This window comes from Chiloscyllium plagiosum, unplaced genomic scaffold (genome assembly GCF_037043375.1).
Source record: "Chiloscyllium plagiosum isolate Xiang-an unplaced genomic scaffold, Cpla_swu_hap1 HiC_scaffold_6, whole genome shotgun sequence".
NCBI classification, from domain to species: Eukaryota; Metazoa; Chordata; class Chondrichthyes; order Orectolobiformes; family Hemiscylliidae; genus Chiloscyllium; species Chiloscyllium plagiosum.
The window spans coordinates 116,965,604-116,984,293 of NW_028270144.1; positions in this window are offsets into that span (position 1 = coordinate 116,965,604).

Sequence of the window (18,690 nt, forward strand, 5' to 3'; positions counted from 1 at the left end):
GTGGTTGAGGACTCTGTGTCTATCTTCAATGGCATTGAGAAGAATGAGGGTGGAATCTCATTGAAACTTACAGAATACTGGGATGCGTGGATAGAGTGGATGTGGAGAAGATGCTTCTACTACTAGGAGAGACTAGGATTTTGGAATGAAGGGATGACCCTTTAGAACTGAGATGAGGAAGAATTTCTTCAGCCAGAGGAGGTGAATCTTTGGAACTCATTGCTACATAGACGGTGAAGGTCAAGCCATAGAGTGTATTTAAGACAGAGGTATCTGAGGTTCTTGGTTAACAGGGGGATCAAAGGTTACAGAGGGAAGGCAGGAGAATGGGGATGAGAAGCAAATTGGCCATGATCTAATGGCTGAGCAGACTTGGTGGACTGAATGGCCTGATTCTGCTCCCATATCTTATGATCTTAAGGTCTGTTAGGAGAGATTAATGGTCAGCCTCCTGCTGAAGGTAGTAACAAACCATTACAGTTCTTTGCCAAAGAACCATGGATCAGCATGTCTCTAATGACATGGTACCTGCAAACAGAATATATGGGAGTGATCTAGTTAACATTGTGCTTGGGAATTCACTTCAATCTAATATTGAGGGTGGTGGTCAATAGAAGGCTAGCTACTTATTTAGTCTCTTATTTAAGATGAGGAAGAATACTTTCTCAGGGTTGTATCTTTGGAACTCTGCCAGAGAGTACTGGGGGCCAAGTCTTTGAATATTATAAAGGATATAATAGATTCTTGGCTTACAAGGGAGTCAAATATTATCAGGAGTAAACTGGAAAATGGATTTGAGGCCACAACAGGATCAGATTTGGTTATCTTCAGCCTGAGAGTGGTGAATCTATGGAATTCACTGCCACAGAAGGCTGTTGAGGCCAGGTCAGTGAGTTTAAGACTAAGATAGATAGGTTCTTAATATCAGGGAATCAAGGGTTACTGGGAGAAAGTGGGAGAGTGGGGATGAGAAACTTATCAGCCATGGCAGAGCAGAGTCAATGAGCTGAATGGCCCAACTTCTGCTGCATCTTATGGTCTTATGACGTGATTCTAATAAATGGCAAAGCATACTAGACTGACTTTCTCCCGTTCTGAATTTATTTGTTTGTATGTGTACAAGGTCACATGTGGTATTACCCTGAGTGCTACAACAGGCGTCTTGTGGTAATTGTCACTCAGCCAGCATGCAGTTCAAAGTAAGAGTTGTTTACAATAGTACCCTGTCATTACTTCCTCTTTGCCTATGCTTTGTCCAGGGTTTAGTGAGAAAAGATACACCAATGTAGCATTCTTACAAAAGATGAACTTTTCTTAGTTTTAGCAAAGGGGTTTCCTTACGCATTTCAATCAGTATAAGTCAGGCATAATTACTAGGACTCTGAGGAGCTGTACAGAATAATTGTTTCCTGTCAAGCCTAAGTCTTTACCTATTGACTATGATACTATCATCAATTGGTTGGGGCGTAATGTAACAAACACATTTAACCCCTTCGAACCATTACCCCATTCCACGTTGAATCCATTCATGCTCATTGTTTTTATATGTGACTTAAGCAACAGTACAGATTTGGATGGTAAGTTAGTCTGCAGGTCGTGCTACAATTTGCTTAAAACTGCAGAAGAGTGTATTGTCTGAAAAATGGTTTAGACACACTGAGTGAGTGAACCAACTGTGAAAAATGATATTTAACAAAGTGTCATATCAAGTATGTAGATGAAGCCAACATGGAATATACTTAATATGAAAATGAAAATGATTCAGATACTTCAAGTCACCGAAGATGTCCAAAGTTGCCAAAGTGAGGAGCTGTCTTAACAAACATTCAGTACAAATTAATTGATTATTCTGCTTTTGCACAACTCACTGGTTATGCTACAGTTTTAGTACCTTCACATGGTGAAGGAAATAATGACCTATTAAGAAAGTTTACAGGATGTTTTTTTCTGGCTTTATAAGAATCTTCATTGTTCAAATTGGCTTATTAGGTGATGTTCTTACCATGCATGGAGTTCCCTGATCCCCAGTACCATTCAACAAAATCTTCATGCACTTTCTCCAGGACCTTGTTTATGTACATTATACTCCACTTGGAGCCAACCAGAATTTCAGTAAGGTTAGTATAACCTTTTTTGCCTCTGTACCCTAACCTGATTACTAGAACGAGGGATTGCATATGCTAGCGAGTTTTGAGAAGATTTGTAGCTCAGGTGGAGGTTTTGGATGTAGGTTTTGCTCGCTGAACTGGAAGGCTCATTTTCAGGCGTTTTGTCACCATACTAGGTAACATCTTCGATGAGCCTCCAGACGAAGCATTGCTGATGATTGCTGGGACAACACATCCATCCTAGGACAAGCGAAGCAGAGACACGCACAAGAATTCCTTGAAGCATGGCATTCCAACTGGAACTCTATCAACAAACACATTGACTTTGACCCCTGAGAAAAAGAAGAGGAAATGACATCACCATAGGAAATGACATCACCAACTCAAACATATAAACAGAAAGCAAGATTCATCAGCAGTGCTTCATCCAGAGGCTCGCTGAAGATGTTATCTAGCATGGTGACAAAATGTCTGAAAATGAACCTTCCAGCTCAATGAGCAAGCCTACATCCAGATTGCATATGTTTTGTGACAGCCTTCTTAATATGTCCTGACACTGTAAAAGATTCAGGGATAGGAATTCCTTTCATCCCATTTTTAAAAAAAGGTGTCATTGGTCTCTTTCCATATTCTTTCTATCAAATTATAACATGTTATAGCCCTCTTTGGTAAATTTCGTCTGCCTTGTCACTCCTCATCTCATCAGTCTGTCTTTTAAAAGACAGTTAATATCACCTTCTTGGTTTACCACATTTCATTTTGATTACAGGCTTTAAAATTTTACCTAGTAAACCCAAATACCAATCATAAATATATGTCACATATGGTAGCAGTACTATTACTGACCCCATAATTGAAGAAACAGCTATTCACCAGTTCTGTCTGCTTTATGTCCCTTGACTAATAGTGTATACATTGTCACTGCCCTGAATCTCTCAGGCTCAACTCTTCCTTAAAAATCAATTGTGCTACTTTGTCAAATACTTTTTCAAATGTACACATCAACAGCTGTGCATTTGGCAGCCTCCTTTATTATCTAACTTCATCAAACACAACAAGAAACAAAAATCTGTAGATGCTGCAAATTTGAAACAAACACGGAAATAGCTGGAGAAACTCAGCAGATCTGGCAGCATCTGTGGAGAGTAAGCAGAGTTAATGCTTCAGGTATTGGGTCTGGTGTCATAGAATCATATAAATGTACAGCAAGGAAACAGACCTTTCGCTCCAACTCGTCCATGTCAACCAGGTATTTTACATTAACCTCGTCCTATTTACAAGCATTTGGTCCATATCCATCTAAATCTTGCCTATTCATATACCCATCCAGATGCCTTTTAAATGTTGTAATAGTACCAGCCTCTACCAATTGCTCTGGCAGCTCATTCCATACATGCACCACCCTTTGTGTGAAAACAGTACAACTTCATCCCTTTTAAATCTTTCCCCTCTCACCCTAAGCCTAGTTTTGGACTCCCCTACCCTAGGAGAAAGACCTTGCCTATTTACTGTATCCATGCCCCTCATGATTTTATAAACTTCTATAGGATCACTCCTTATCCTCCGATGCTCCAGGGAAAACAACCCCAGCCTATTCAGCCTCTCCCTCTCGCTCAAACCCTCCAACCCTGGTAACATCCTTGCAAATTTTTTCTGAACCCTTTCAACTTTCACAACATCATTCCCATAGCAGGGAGACCAGCATCAAATGCACTATTTTAAAGTGGCGTAACCAATGTCCTGTAGAGCTGCAACGTGGCCTCCCAATTCTTATACTCAATGCATTGACCAATAAAGTTAAGCATACCAAATGCCTTCGTCACTGCCTCACTTCTTCAGAAGAAGGGTTTGTTCTGAAGAAAGGTCACTCTACTGGAAGTCTTGACTCTGCTTTCCCTCTGTAGATGCTGTCAGACCTGCTGAGTTTCTTCACCTATATCTGTTTTTGTTTCATCAAACTCATTTGCTTCAGCTTATTAACATTGAGCGTCATTTGAAAAATTGGTTGGTTGATGTTGTCTCAGACTAATGCTTGAATAAATTTCCTAAAAATCTCAGAAGCCACTCCACAGCTGTTATGTTAAGTTCATTGTTCTCCCACCTTTCGAGCAATGGTGTAATGCTTGCCATCCCCTCACATCCCTCCCGTACCTGGGGAATATTGGAACCATGGGATCACAGAATGCTTTAACCTCACTTTTGCTTTCCTCTCTCATCTATAATAGACAGGCAGGAGGTTGGGAGAACACAGCACGCCAGGAAGCATCAGGATATGGAGAAGTTGATGTTTCAGGTGTAACCCTTCTTCAGGACATTTGTCTCTAACCTTTTTTGTCTCTTCCTCTCTCATCTGCCATGAGTTTTATCTGGAATTTTTTATTTTAAGTGTTGCCAGCTTTCATTACCTCCTCATGCATTTTAAGTTTTGTTTTCTACCACATTCGTAGAATTCTCTTCAGTGAGGAGAACTGTAAAAATATTCTTTTAGCACTCAGACTTACCTCGTACCTTCAACCGAAGTTGACCTCCCCTTCCTCCGACAGATCTTTGACTATTTGTTTATTTATGACTTTAACTTCCCTTTTAGGTACCCATTAATATATTCTTGTACTCTCTAATTGACAATCTGATTTCCTTTTTCCATTCCCTCACCCATACTATATTTATTTTGCTTGATTCTCTAGGGTATTATGAGTCTATCATTTGTCACCTTTTTCTGTTTCCATCTAAGTTATGATCCACAAATGGGTATTGGTTATTGCGGTGTGTGATAAGTGGTGATTATCGCAATGCTGTCGACTTGCACATTTTATTCTGTTTGCTAATGTTCATGATAACATGTAGCCCAGCGCAATATTGCTTAGTGGCTGCAATTTTGTGCAAGGCAAGTTAATCACAAAAGTAAAATCAAGTAGATCCTAAAAATGTGAACTTAAAAAAGAAACACCAAAATTGTGAAAATACTGGACAGGTCAGGCAGCATCAGTGCAGAGAGGAAGAGTTAAGGGTTAAACAGATAGGGGCCTGAGTGATGTGGGCTACAGGAGAAATCTGGCAGAATTGTTTCAGGCGTGTCATGAGGCCTATCTCTGCCTCAGCATCAACCAACCGCATTTTCAATCTAAATTCTCACCACTGAAGTGAGATTTTCACTAGGCAGCAGTGAGATGATTATTAAAAGGGATTGTTGCTCATTAACAGCCTCATTAACACCAAAATGGACCTCATTAATCTGCAGCTTCTCCCCTTCCACTCACCACAAGGAAACCAGGTGACAATTGCTAACAGGAAAGTCTGAGATGGCACCTGCTGACTCCGGTTCATTGCTCATACCTCTGGCCACTACCTTATCAACCTCAGCAACAATTTTTCAGGATATGGTGCAGGGTGGCAGCCACATGTACCCCAAGGCACCTCCACTTGCAGGACAATGCTGCACCTGTGGGTACACTGACAAATAGCATTGCAATGCTGCAGTAAGGACACTGTGTGTACACGACAGGCATCCAGCTCAGAGATTGGACCAGGCTGCACCTTGGAGTGCTTTGTTTCCTCACCTACTTTGAGCCTGCTTGGATTCTTACAGAATCGCTACCACACCTTGCCTTTTAGCCTAAATGCTAAATTCTACCATGTTACAGTGATTGTTACCCAGGGGATCTCTTTCTTTGAGATCATTCATTCAGCTTGCCTCATTACCAGATCCAAAATAGCCTGTTCTCTGGTTGAATTGGCAACATCTTGTTTGAGGAAGCTTTCTCAAACACACTCTATGAATTCTTCCTTGTGACTATTTCTGACAATCCATTTAACTGAATTTACATGATAATCAGTTAGCGTACTCCCTTTTTGATAAGCCCTTGATATCTCCTCATTTATTCACTGTCCCATTGTATAGGTATTGTTAAGGGGCCTATAAATGCTCCCACCAATGTCATCTTCTACTTCTTATTGCTTACCTCCACTCATATGAATTTTGGATCTTCCAAGATAATTTTCTTGCTACCCTACTTATTCCTTCATTCCCTGAAACCAGAGAAGAAAACAGCATGATCCTATCTGGCTATCCTTCCCACTTAGCCTTCATCCTACAATCCTTTCAGTAGTTGATTCGATCATGCATCCCTTCTTCTCTCACTAAAACTGGACATTTGTGCCTTGTTCCTTTCAGGTATCCACAGGTGATTCAGCGGTTAGCACTGCTACCTCACAGTACCAGGCTCCTGGGTTCAATTCCACCCTTGGGCGGCTGTCTGTCTGTAGTCTGTACATTCGCCTGTGTCTATGTGGGTTTCCTCTGTATACTCCAGTGTCCTTGCATAGTTCAAAGATGTGCACATTAGGTGCATCGGCCATGCTAAATTACCCATAATATCCAGGAATGTGCAGGCTAGGTGGATTAGCCATGGGATATGCAGGGTTACAGAGAAAGGGGTGGGATGCTCTTCAGAGGGTTGTGTAGACTTGATGGGCTGAATGGCCTACTTCAAAACTGTAAGGATTCGATGTACACAATGCACAATGTCCAAGAGGAAAAGGGGATTGAATAGGAAGAAGCAGGACCACTGATGGTACCTATAACATTGCTATAGAGTTAGGGTTAGTGAGAGGTGATGGGATCTACACTTGGTGAAGCGCTGTGGGATGGGCAGAAGACATACAAAACTGCACATTACATCAACCCCAGAGGATATGGCTGCAGACAGCTCAACTGAATGTCTCCATCGCCCTTGGAGGAGTGCCCTCTCTCTAATCCCACTAATCCATGATTCAAAGCACAAAGTTAATCGTTTGACATGGTTCCCAATGTGGTCAATTGTATGCCTTCTCTGTATTAGACTAAGAATAAAAAGGCATATCAACAAGGTTTCTTTAATAAAAACATTTATTAATTTCTTGTAAAACAAAAAAAAATTCCTTGAAGAAACAAATTAAGATGCAAATATAAATGTTTACCCTTGTAAATATCACAAAATGTTGACACAAACACGCAGCCACATTTTTAAAAATCACACAACACCAAATTGTAGTCCAATGGTTTTATTTGGAAGCACTAGCTTTTGGAGCGCTGCTCCTTCATCAGGTGGTTGTGGAGCAGTACTCCGAAAGCTAGTGCTTCCAAATAAACCTGTTGGACTATAATTTGGGGTTGTGTGATTTTTAAGTCCGCCCCAGTCCAACACTGGCATCTCCAAATCATGTCCACATTTTTAGTTTTGGAATAAATGATGAGATTTGAATACAGGTTCCCTGAACAAAATCTGGCTCTCTGGATTAATAGCCCAGTGATCATGGCATCAGGCATTACCTCCCTGAACTCAGGCCAAATAATCTAATCCTGGCTCTTATTTCTTTTGGTACTTAAGTTATAAAATCATAGCATTGTTTCAAATTAGAAGGATGAAAAGGCAATGGCCAACAAATGGAAAATGTGACTGCAGTCAATTATCACAAGATTTTGTTTTCACTCTGTGTGTGAAAGTCAACAGACAGCACTTTTTTTTTCATAACTTCCTGCACAAATAGAGAATTGAAACAGGGTCTCAGGACCATTCCTGCACTCACATTCCCACATATCCACGTGCCGACCGTCTGGGTTTTACAACAACATCCTCGTTAGGAAGACGTTTGCCCAGTTTAGGTCGACAAGAATCAGCAATGTCAACTTCCTCCTTTGCTGATGAGTGGCAGCTTCACTATGACAGAAATGCAACTGAGAAACGCAAGCACAACCAGTCAGCTTAGACAGAAATGGTCCAGTCAGTTAGAACAGACCCGCGACATCCAGAAAAAAAAATGAAAAAGCAACGACTTGCGTTTATATAACATTCATCATGATCACCGGAGTACATCTGAATTGCAGCCACTGTTACAATGAGATTCTTGCAGGACAGTGGCAACTAGAATCCCGACAGTGTGGAAGCAGGCCATTTGAGTCCACACCATTCCTTCAAAGAACATCCCACCAGAAGCCACCTCCTATTCTATCCCTATAACTCTGCATTTCTTATGGCCAATCCACCTAGCCTGCACACCCTTGGACACTACAAGGTAATTTAGCATGGCCACACAACCTGCATATCTTTGGACTGTGGGAGGAAACCCATGCAGACACGGGGAGAATGTGCAAACTCCACACAGGCGGTCACTCGAGGCTGGAATCGAACCCGGGTCACTGACGCTGTGAGGCAGAAGTGCTAACCCCTGAGCCACCATGCCACCGCTAGGGACAGATAATGAATGCCAGCTAGCCAGTGACACACCCATGCCCCTCAAGAAAATGAATAAAAGCGGCAGCCGAGTTTGTGCACCGCAAGATCCCACAGCAGCTATGCCATGACAACCACACCATCTGTCTTTCTGATGCAAATTGAGGAACAGGTTTCAGCTGAAGACCGGAGATAACTCCAGTTCTTTTCTTTGGAATATTGCTCCTTTTATTAAGAGGACAGCAGGGGTCAAGGTTTGACAGTTCCATCAGAAGATAACAGTCCATCAACTATGCATTTTACAGCTTAAATCCTCGCTTGGAACTATGTACTTTCCACCTTTGACCTGCAAGGACAGGAGTGCTGCCATCTGGGCCACACCTGGAAGCGAGGATAGTTATTAAGTGAAGTTGGTTTTGTGCCAACCCTCCTGATATAGTCTAATGCAAACCAGAAATAGAGGATGGAAACAGGTTAGAAATAAAGACAGAGATTCATGTTTCATTTAGCTGCAGAGTCCATTTGGACCTTGTGTTCTGATTTGTCCTACCCTGATTCAGTGCTGAGAGAATCCAGTCTGACCTGCCGCAGATGCATGTTTTAACATAAACAACAGGTTGATTGAAGCTTTCTTATGGTTTTTCTCATGCAGTGGTAGTGCTTGGTGACTGGGGTTCAAGTCCTGCTTACCCTAGAGATGAGTCTTAACATATCTGAACTGGTTGATTAAAAGTATCATTTAGGGGAATGACAGGGGTACAGTCTCTGTCTCCGGCTTAGTAGATCCCAATTCAAGTTCTACTTACTTCAAACATTTCATGAACATGTCTGAGCAGGATGATTAAAATGAAGAAGGCTGCTCATATTCTTAAAACTAGCTTTTACAATCCTGTTAGGTTTATCTTTTGCAGATGTAGTAAAAAGTAATAGTGCATATAAGAATTTCAAAATACTTAAGGCATTAAGCAAACACAAATAGCAACTCTACTGGCATGCTATCTTAATATGTCATTTCTCTGAACTGATAACGTTTTGGTGATTAATAGTCATTTCAATCTGTAAAATCTGAGTCTTGGTTTACAGTGCAATGAGCTTTGTGTCCACCTAATGGATGGAAAGAGAATTACTGATTCTCAGATACCTCTTCATCCCTCTGTGAGTGACTTTGAGAACATCTCTGAACAAGGTAAGTATTAGCTGGGAGTTGAGCTGCAGCTGTTGGACCAGAATCGGAAAAATATATTAATTTTAGGTTTTACTACATGCATCAAATTCATTGCACGCACAATACAAACATATGTGAAACATAGGCAGCCTCCTGTCCATTTCCAAAAGAACACTAGTTGCCATATTTTCTACATTTAACAATGACTGCACTTCACAAAATGATTCATTGCATGTAAAACACTTTGGCATGTGCTCAGATTGTGAAAAGCACTGGGGGATTTTTTATTTGGTAGGATGCTATGGGAATTATGTCATGTGACAACGAGAATGAAAAGTGGAGGCAGAACATAAGAAACCTCCAACATAGACGGAGGTCATTCGGCCGGTTCAACCCGTGCTGACTCTTTTCAAAGGCTAATCTTGACACTCTCTCACTTTTTTATCCTGTAAGTTCCAAATCCCTTTCAAATTCTTTGTGGAATCAGCTTCCAGCTCTTTTTCAGGCAAAGCATTCCAAGTCCTGACAATGCTTAGGGAATGTATTTCTCATCTGCCCTCAATCCTTGCCCAGTGATTTTAAAAGAATGTTCTTTGCTAACTAGCTCACTCATTGGAGAGAATAATGTTCCTCCATCCACTCTATTGTGGACTCTTATTAATCCAAAAAGCCTGAATAAGGTCACCTCCTAAACTTTGATGTTAAAAGGGAGCTGATGATAAAGTAGTAAGGTCAATGGAGAGTAGGTCAGAGGCCCACTTAATGCTCATAAGGCATACATTAAAATGTAAAATGGGAAGCTAGTCTTAAGCATAGTGAAACTATGACTTTTTGTTATAAAAGGACAACTAAGGATCTGCCATCTTTTATCTGGTCTGGCCGACATGACCCCAAACCTGGAACAATACGGTTGACTCTTAAATGACCAAACAAACCATTCAGTCCAAGAGGAATTAATAATGGGAAACAAATGTTGACTTTGCCCAAATCCCAATCAAAGAGAAAACTAGTTCACAAAACATCTCTACCCACTCCACATCACTGAGTCCATCATTTCTGATAACACAATTTTGCAACCTCTCTAAGATTGTTACAGCCTGCTTGGAGTGCTCAGAGTTCAGGTGGAAAATTAATTATGATCTCATTGCAATCATGGCAAAGAAACAACAGGGCATACTCCTATTTTTATACTGTTGTATAAGATGCTATAAATACACATCTTTCTTTCCCACCGATGTAAACACAATGGGCTGAATGGCCAGTTCCTGAGCTGTTGTTCAGGCCTCCCATTGTCTTGCCTATTCCCAGTGAAGTCCTTTGGATGGTATTGACAGTCTCTATCCAATCATGGTTTAGTCTGCCCCGTTTTCGATGTGGGGGGGCGCAGAGTGAAAGCATAGCTGGGGTCTGCTGAGGTTGGGGATCAGGGGGAGGCTGGCAGTGGGGTGTGCGGATGAGGGTGATATTGGTGGTGAGTGAAGGGGTATCCCATCAACTGCCGTGTAAACTTAGGAATTTCTCAAATCATCATCCTGCTGAGGGGCTGGCCAGAACGTGAGGCCTAATGGCTGTCTGTGGGTAAAGGCTGCTACTGTATCATTGGTTAAATTCCATGGCAACTGAAGATCACGGACTGGTGGAGGGTAGAGGAATAATGAATGAGATTATGGAGGCAATGTGGGTGAAATCAGAAATTGATATTTCTAACCAATCTTTTCATACATCTGGAACAGGTGACACATGAACCCAGGCCTTTAGGCCTCGGAAGCTTACAACTGGGTTGTGAGAATTGACCCCTGGGGGTAGAGGCGATAGGCCAGCTGAGTGGAAGGAAGCCACAGGTCCATATGAGAGGTAGACAAGCAGGAGGCTGTAAGAACATAGCAAACCAATCAGCATCAGGAGGTGGAGAAGTCAACGTTTCGAGTGTGACCCTTTTTCAGGACTGAGGGTGGGTGTAAGGGGAGCTGCAGATAAACGGGTGGTGGAGGCTTTTGGGTGGAGAGAGGGTGGAATGGTGAGATAGAGATAGGTGAACACAGGTAGAACGTGTGACCAAAGGACTATGTGTTCAAAGTGGCCTTATATTCCCAGGCACCTATACCAATCATTCAATATTTAGCCTGGGCATTAGCCCCCACATTTTGAATTCACACTGGTGATATCTTACTTAGAAGGACAGTTATCAGTGACACCGCTATCAGACATTCTGAGAACCCAGACACAGAGGAGCAGAGAATTATAGATGCCCAGTGAAAATCACTTCCTCAAATAGCTCAAGCATGTTTGTGAGACCACCCTTCCCTGCACAAAGCCATGTTGTCTATCACTGATAAGTCCATACATTTCCAAATAAAAGTAAATGTTACTCTAAGAAACTTCTCCAATAATTTCCCTACCATTGACGTAAGGCCCAATGATCTGTAATTTTCTGGAATATCCCCTTTGCCCTTCTTAAGTAAAGGTAAAATGTGACTATTCCTCAGTCCTCTGGGACCTCTCCTGGGACTAAAGAGGACACAAAGATTTCACACATGGCCCCAGAAATTTCTCATCTGCCTCCCTCCGCATTCTGGGACAGATCCCATCAGGTCCTGGGAACTTGTCTACCCTAATATTTTTCAAAACACCCAACTCCTTTTTTATACTGACGGGCAGCACGGTAGCTCAGTTGACAGCACTGCTGCCTCACCGCCACAAGGTCCCAGGTTCGATTCTAGCCTCGGGTGACTGTGTGGAGTTTGCACATTCTCCCCATGTCTGCGTGGGTTTCCTTCGGATGCTCCGGTTTCCTACCACAGGCCAAAGATGTGCAGGTCAGGTGAATTGGCCATGCTAAATTGTCCATAGTGTTAGGTGCATTAGTCAGAGGGAAATGGTTCTGGGTAGGTTGCTCTTCAGAGGGTTGGTGTGGACTGTTTGGGCCAAAGAGCCTGTTTCCACACTGAAGGAAATCTGATCTAATCCCTAGAATATCAACATATGCCTCCCGAGATTCACCATCCACCATTTCATTCTCCTTTGTCAATACTGATGTAAAGTATTTGTTCAAAACCTCACCCACTTCCTCTGTCCCCATGCATAAATTCCCTCCTTTGTCCTTGAGTGGATTTACCCTTTCCCGAGCTCCCTTCAAGCTCCTTATATATTCCTTAATCCTGTTTTCCAAAGACATTCCATAGTCCTTTAAGCCCTCCTAATTCCTTCTTTGAGTTCTTTCCTGCTATCTCTGATTTCTTTGAGGGCTCTGTCTGTCTTCAAAACCTTATATATGCCCCCTTTCTCTTTTTGATTAATCTCTCAATTTCTCTTCTCATCCAAAGTTCCCAAATCCTGCCATCCTTATCCTTCAGTTTCACAGGAACATGCTGGTCCTGAATGCTAAATCAACTGGTCTTTAAAGGATTCCCGCATGCCAGATGTGAATTTACGTTCAAACAGCTGTTCCCAGTCTACATTCCCTAGTTCCTACCTAATACTGAGGTAGTTAACCTTTCCCTAGTTTAGTAGCTTCACCCAAGGTCTACCCTTATTCTTATCCATAAGTAACTTAAAGTGTACAGAATTGTGGTCACTGTTCCTGAAATGCTCCCCCACTGAAATGTTGATCACCGGGCCAGGCTTGTTCCCCAATACCAGGTCTGTATTGACCCCTTCCTTACTTACATCTTGTTTCAAAAAACTGTCCAAAACAAATGAAACAAATTCCCTCCCATCCAAGTCCCTGGCACTAAATGAGTCACAGTAAGTATAGCAGAAGTTATCAACCACCATAACAGCCTTGTTGTTTTCATATTTTTCCATAGTCTGTCCATATATCTGTTCCTCTATGTTGCGCTGGCTGTTGGAAGGCCTGTAGTACAATCCCATCAAGGTGATCCCCTACCTATTCCTGAGCTCTATCCATAAGGCTTCACTGGATGAGCCCTCCAAGGTGTCCTCCCTCAGTCCAGCTGTGATAGTCTCCCTTATCAGTAACAAAACTCACCCACTCTTTTACATTCCTCTCTATCTCACCTGAAACATCTTCATATGGAATATTAACCTGCCAGTCTTGTCCCTCTCTTAACCAAGTCTCTATAATGGCTACAATATCATAGTTCTATGTGTTTATCCAAGCTCAAAGTTCATCTGCCTTACCTGTCATACGCCTCACATGAAAACAATTCCACCTCAGACCACCAGCCCCTTCATATTCAGTAACCTCTCCCTGTCTGGTCCTTTTCTCAGCCTTACTGGCCTTAGTATCTGACTGCTCCTTGGTATTTTTCTTGTTGACCTATTGCTCTGGTTCCCATCCCACTGCCACACTAGTTTAAACCCTCTGGCATAGCACTAGCAAATCTCTCTGCCAAGATAATGGTGCCCATCCAAATTAAGTGCAAGCTATCCTTCTTGTACAGGTCTCACCGGTCCCAGAAGGCAGTCTAATGAGCTACACACCTGAAGGCCTCCCTCCGACACCAACTCTTTAGCCACGTATTTAACTGTACTATCTTCCTATTCCTAGCCTCACTGGCATGTGGCACAGGAAGTAATCCTGAGATTACAACTTCCTACCTAACTTCCTGAACTCCTTCCATAGGACGTGATCTCCCTTTCTTCTTATGGAACCAAATTGGACCACCACCTCTGGCTGCTCACCCTCCCCCTTCAGGATATCCTGTGCCCCGCTTAGAGATATCCTTGATCCTGGCGTAGGGGAGGCAACACATCATCTGGAATCTCCCTTGCGGACTACAGAAGATTATCTGTGCCACTGATTATAGAGTCATCTATCATTATAGCTCGTCTTCACTTCAATCTTGCCGACAGTGGAACAGTTCCAGTCAGGGTGCTACTGATTTGGCTGCTGCTGCTGCTGATTTCCCCTGAGAGGCCGTCCTCTACAGCAGTATCCAAAACAGTAAACCTTCTTGAGAGGGGAATGGCCACCCAGAGCACTCCCGTACTGCCTAACCCAATCTCCCTCGTCTTCATGGTGCTCACCCAACTCTCCTCTGTCTGTGTAACCCTTACTGATGATGTGACCAGCACCAAGCAACCATGATATCCACCACACTCCCAGCCTCATGGCTGCTCCAGAGTGAGTCCATCCACAGTTCTGGACACTGCATGTGGCAAATCAGGAGCTGCAGCTGAATGGATTTCCTATAAACATGGTCATCATGGAGACTGGAAGTGTCCCTGATTTCCCACAGATTTCAGGAAGAGCATTCCACGGGGTCAAGTCTTCCTGCCACTGAGAATCTTATCGACCAAATCAACCTCATCAACTACAGCCAATAACCCAGGAACCGATTATGCACCCTTACCCACCCCTCACCAAACTCAGGCCTCTCACTCTCACTCTCTATTCCTAGCCAATTACACCTACAGAAAATAAGCACTTTACCTCTCTGTCAGACACTACTCACTCAATCAGCAAACCTAGTTCCTGAGCAGCCAAGCCTAGCTCACTTTGAGTCGAAATATCACCCTTGGAGCTCTTCCCCTTCACTCCAGGTTCATTCTGAATGACTTCACCCCTCAAGTATTTTTGCTGCTGCTGTTCACCCCAGGTTCCCTCTGACTGACCTGGCTCCTCAGGTATTTATTGGCTGTTCACGCTCAGGTTGACTCTGACTGACCCCTCTCCTCAGGTATTTATCCTGTTGTTCACCCCCAGGGTCACTCTGACTGACCCCTCTCCTCAGGTATTTATCCTGTTGTTCACCCCCAGGGTCACTCTGACTGACACCGCTCCTTCAGATATTTATCCTACTGTTCACCCTCCCCTCCATCCCCCCCACCCCCCACCACTTTGCTCTCCATCACTCTGTTGAATTATTTCCTGTATGGTTCAAGTTAATGTGTGCTGTCAAGAAGGAAGTGATGATGAAACAGCAAGTTTCTTTCTCTCCCCCCTCCAAAAGATGCAGCCAAGTCTGTTAAGTTTCGCCAGAATCTTTTGTTAATGTTAAAGTTGTGAGAACCATTTGCTTTTCACCAGAACTGACACGATCAGCATCAAAAAACAACCACACTGCCAAATGCCTTATATGGAATGTATCAATGTGTTCTAGAAAATTCTATTGTTGTCAATGTAATTTATAACTAATGCCTGAGAAAATTCCTTCCTACAACACTCCACCTTTCCCTATCCTGTTGGTTTTGTCTCACAATTAGTATGTCAATACATTTGAGAGATATATTCATGATGTCATCACTGTATCATGCATGTGACCTGAGGATATAAAGGTCTCAGACTCCATTCTACCTTGGGATCACTTGAAGCATGGCATTCTAATGGAAAGAAATGGGCTGCATTTTGTAACCAAAAGACAATAACAGATGTCTCTGTGAATGAAATATTTACTTTTATTACTAAGCTTTAATCAATTTCTGAATCTTTCAATACTGCAGTACCCAGGTACCAGGTTTTTATGTTATGAAGAATAACATGAGCAGTTTTAGATCAGATCAATTCACATTGATGCAGTTCCCTCCTGCTCTAAGGTATTCATTAAACCTACTTTGTGACCCAAGATTAGAGTGGCCCTGGAAAAGCACAGCAGGTTAGGCAGCATCCGAAGAGCAGGAAAATTGATGTTTCAGGCAGGAGCCCTTCATCAGGAAGGGTGAGAGCCCTTCATTCCTGATGAAGGCTGGCTGCCCGAAATGTTGATTTTCCTGCTCATCGGATGCTGCCTGACCTGCTGTGCTTTTCCAGCACCACTCTAATCTTGACTCTGATCTCCAACATCTGCAGTCCTCCCTTTCACTTACTTTTTGATCCACTAATCTTAATGCATTTCTTTCAATCTTGAGATCCGGACTTTTGTTCAGACTTTTCCATGAAATGGCCATTTCTACTATGTTACAGAATCAGTATAAATGCAAACTTGTGGTCTGTGTTTTTCTTACTGGAGGATCACTTTTTGGGTTATCTCATTTCAAAATCTCCTTTTACTCTGAGTGTGATGAGCTAATGATAAATAAATCAGCAGAGCTCGGCAACACCTAGCATATTATCAGATCATAAACTCTCTACAGTGCAGTACGAGGCTATTCAGCCCATCCCGCCTGCACCAGTCCGCCGAAGAGCATCCCTACCCTATCCCCCTATTTCCCAGGGCTAATCCACCTAGCCTACACATCTTTGTGACTGCAGGAGGAAACCCACGCAGTCATAGGGAGAACATGTTATTTCCACACAGTCCCCCAAGGCTGGAATCGAACCTGGGTACCTGGTGCTGTGAGGCAACAGTGCTAGCCACCATGCCACCCAGATGGCAGTTGAGACACGTGAGAAGTTGTCTTGAGTGTACCTGGAGAGTATGATAAAATCAGTTTTAATTTGGTTTAACATTTCCAGCATTCAGGACTGTTTAGAAAATATGTCTGTCCCAGATTCTATTAATATTTTATCATTCACACGTGGGACATGGACATCAATGGCTGGGCCCGCATTTATTGCCTGACTCAATGTCCCTTGAGAAGATGGTGATCAGCCTTCATGAGCCATGGAACACCAGGTTACAGTCCAACAGGTTTACGTGGAAATACTAGCTTTCAGAGTGCTGAAGGAGCAACACGTCGAAAGCTAGTGCTTCCAAATAAACCTGTTGGACTATAACTTGGTGTTGTGTGATTTTTAACTTTGTCCACCCCAGTCCAACTCCGGCTCCTCCACATCATCACCACTTTGTGAACCATTACAGTCCATGTACTGTAGGTAGACCTGCAATGCTCTTCGGGAGGGGATTCCAGGAATTTGATCCAAGAACAATGAAGGAACACCAATATATTTCCAAGTTAAGATGGTAAGTGGTGTGGAGGGGAAGTTGGTGGTGGTGCTCCCACATCTCTGCTGCCCTTGTCTTTTTTGGTAGGAGAGGGCATTGGCTTAGAAGAAACCTGGCTGAATTGCAACAGTACATTTTGATAATGTGGTGGTGAAGCAACTGGATGTTGGATATGGTACCAGTCAAGTAGACGGCTTTTTCCTGGTTGGTGGTAAGCTTCTTGAGTGGAGTTGGAGCTCGACTTATGCAGGCAAATGGTGAATACTGCAACACACACTTGACTTGCTCCTTGCAAGTAGTGGACAGGTTTTGGGGAGTCAGGAAACATGTTTTGAATACTTCACATACCTCAAATATTTTAAGGCAGTGGTTGATAGATTCTTCATTACCAAGAGGATGGAAGATTATTTGGAAGTATGCAGGAATGTAGAGTTGAGGTCAAAATCAGATCAGCCATGATCGTATTGAATGGCAGAGCAGGCTCAAAGGATTGAGTGGCATATTCTTGTGTTCATATGTTTGTATGTTTACCTTCCAGCCTGCTACCTGCTCTTAAAGTCACAGTTTTATTTTAGATTTTAGTTTTTATTTTCACATATACTCAAGTACGGGAATACAGTGTAAAGTGTATAATGTTGCCACACAGCATCTTACATACAAAGGGCTCAAAATAGTTAAAGAAATAAAGTTTAAAAAGTTAAGCATTACCTTCCTAGAAATATGGTGGTGCAGCCACTTCAGTTTCCAGTGAATGATAATCTTCAGGATGTTGATAATGGAGGATTCAAGGATCGGTATATTGATTCTCTCTTAGAATATCTGTTTTTGAGATGATTATGTATGCCATATGTTGACAAGCCAAGATAACAAACTTAAATTGCACAATCCTGCTTGTATTTGTCTGCTCATCTACTTCTTTTTAATCCTTAAGAATGCTCCTTAAAACCTATCACTTTGACCAAGAAATTGCCCATCTTCCCTAACATCCCTTTTATGTTTTTTGTGATATTTTTTCTCTACAGCATGCCTGTGAAGTGTCTTGTAATGCTCATTGAATTAAAGTTGCTAAACAAATGCAAATTGTTGTTGTTTACATGTGATTTATCCCCATTATGGCTAGCTTTTAGTTTTGATATAATATCCTCAAAAGAGTTTCTAATTTAAAGATCTATATATATATAATGATATAAGATGTGTGGTTTATATTAATATTATTTATTTATGAAGTTAGACTTTTAAGTTTTAACGACTGGCATATTGGATTTCAGTGTGTTTGATTAATTTGTAATTATTTTTGTAATCACAATAATGTCTTTATAAAAAAGAGTTTTGTTAGGCCATAGAATGTTGTTTACATTGGGAGAACCTACAAGTAAGTAATCAGTGCAGTGAATAAAACTTTCAGATAGAAGATTCTAGAA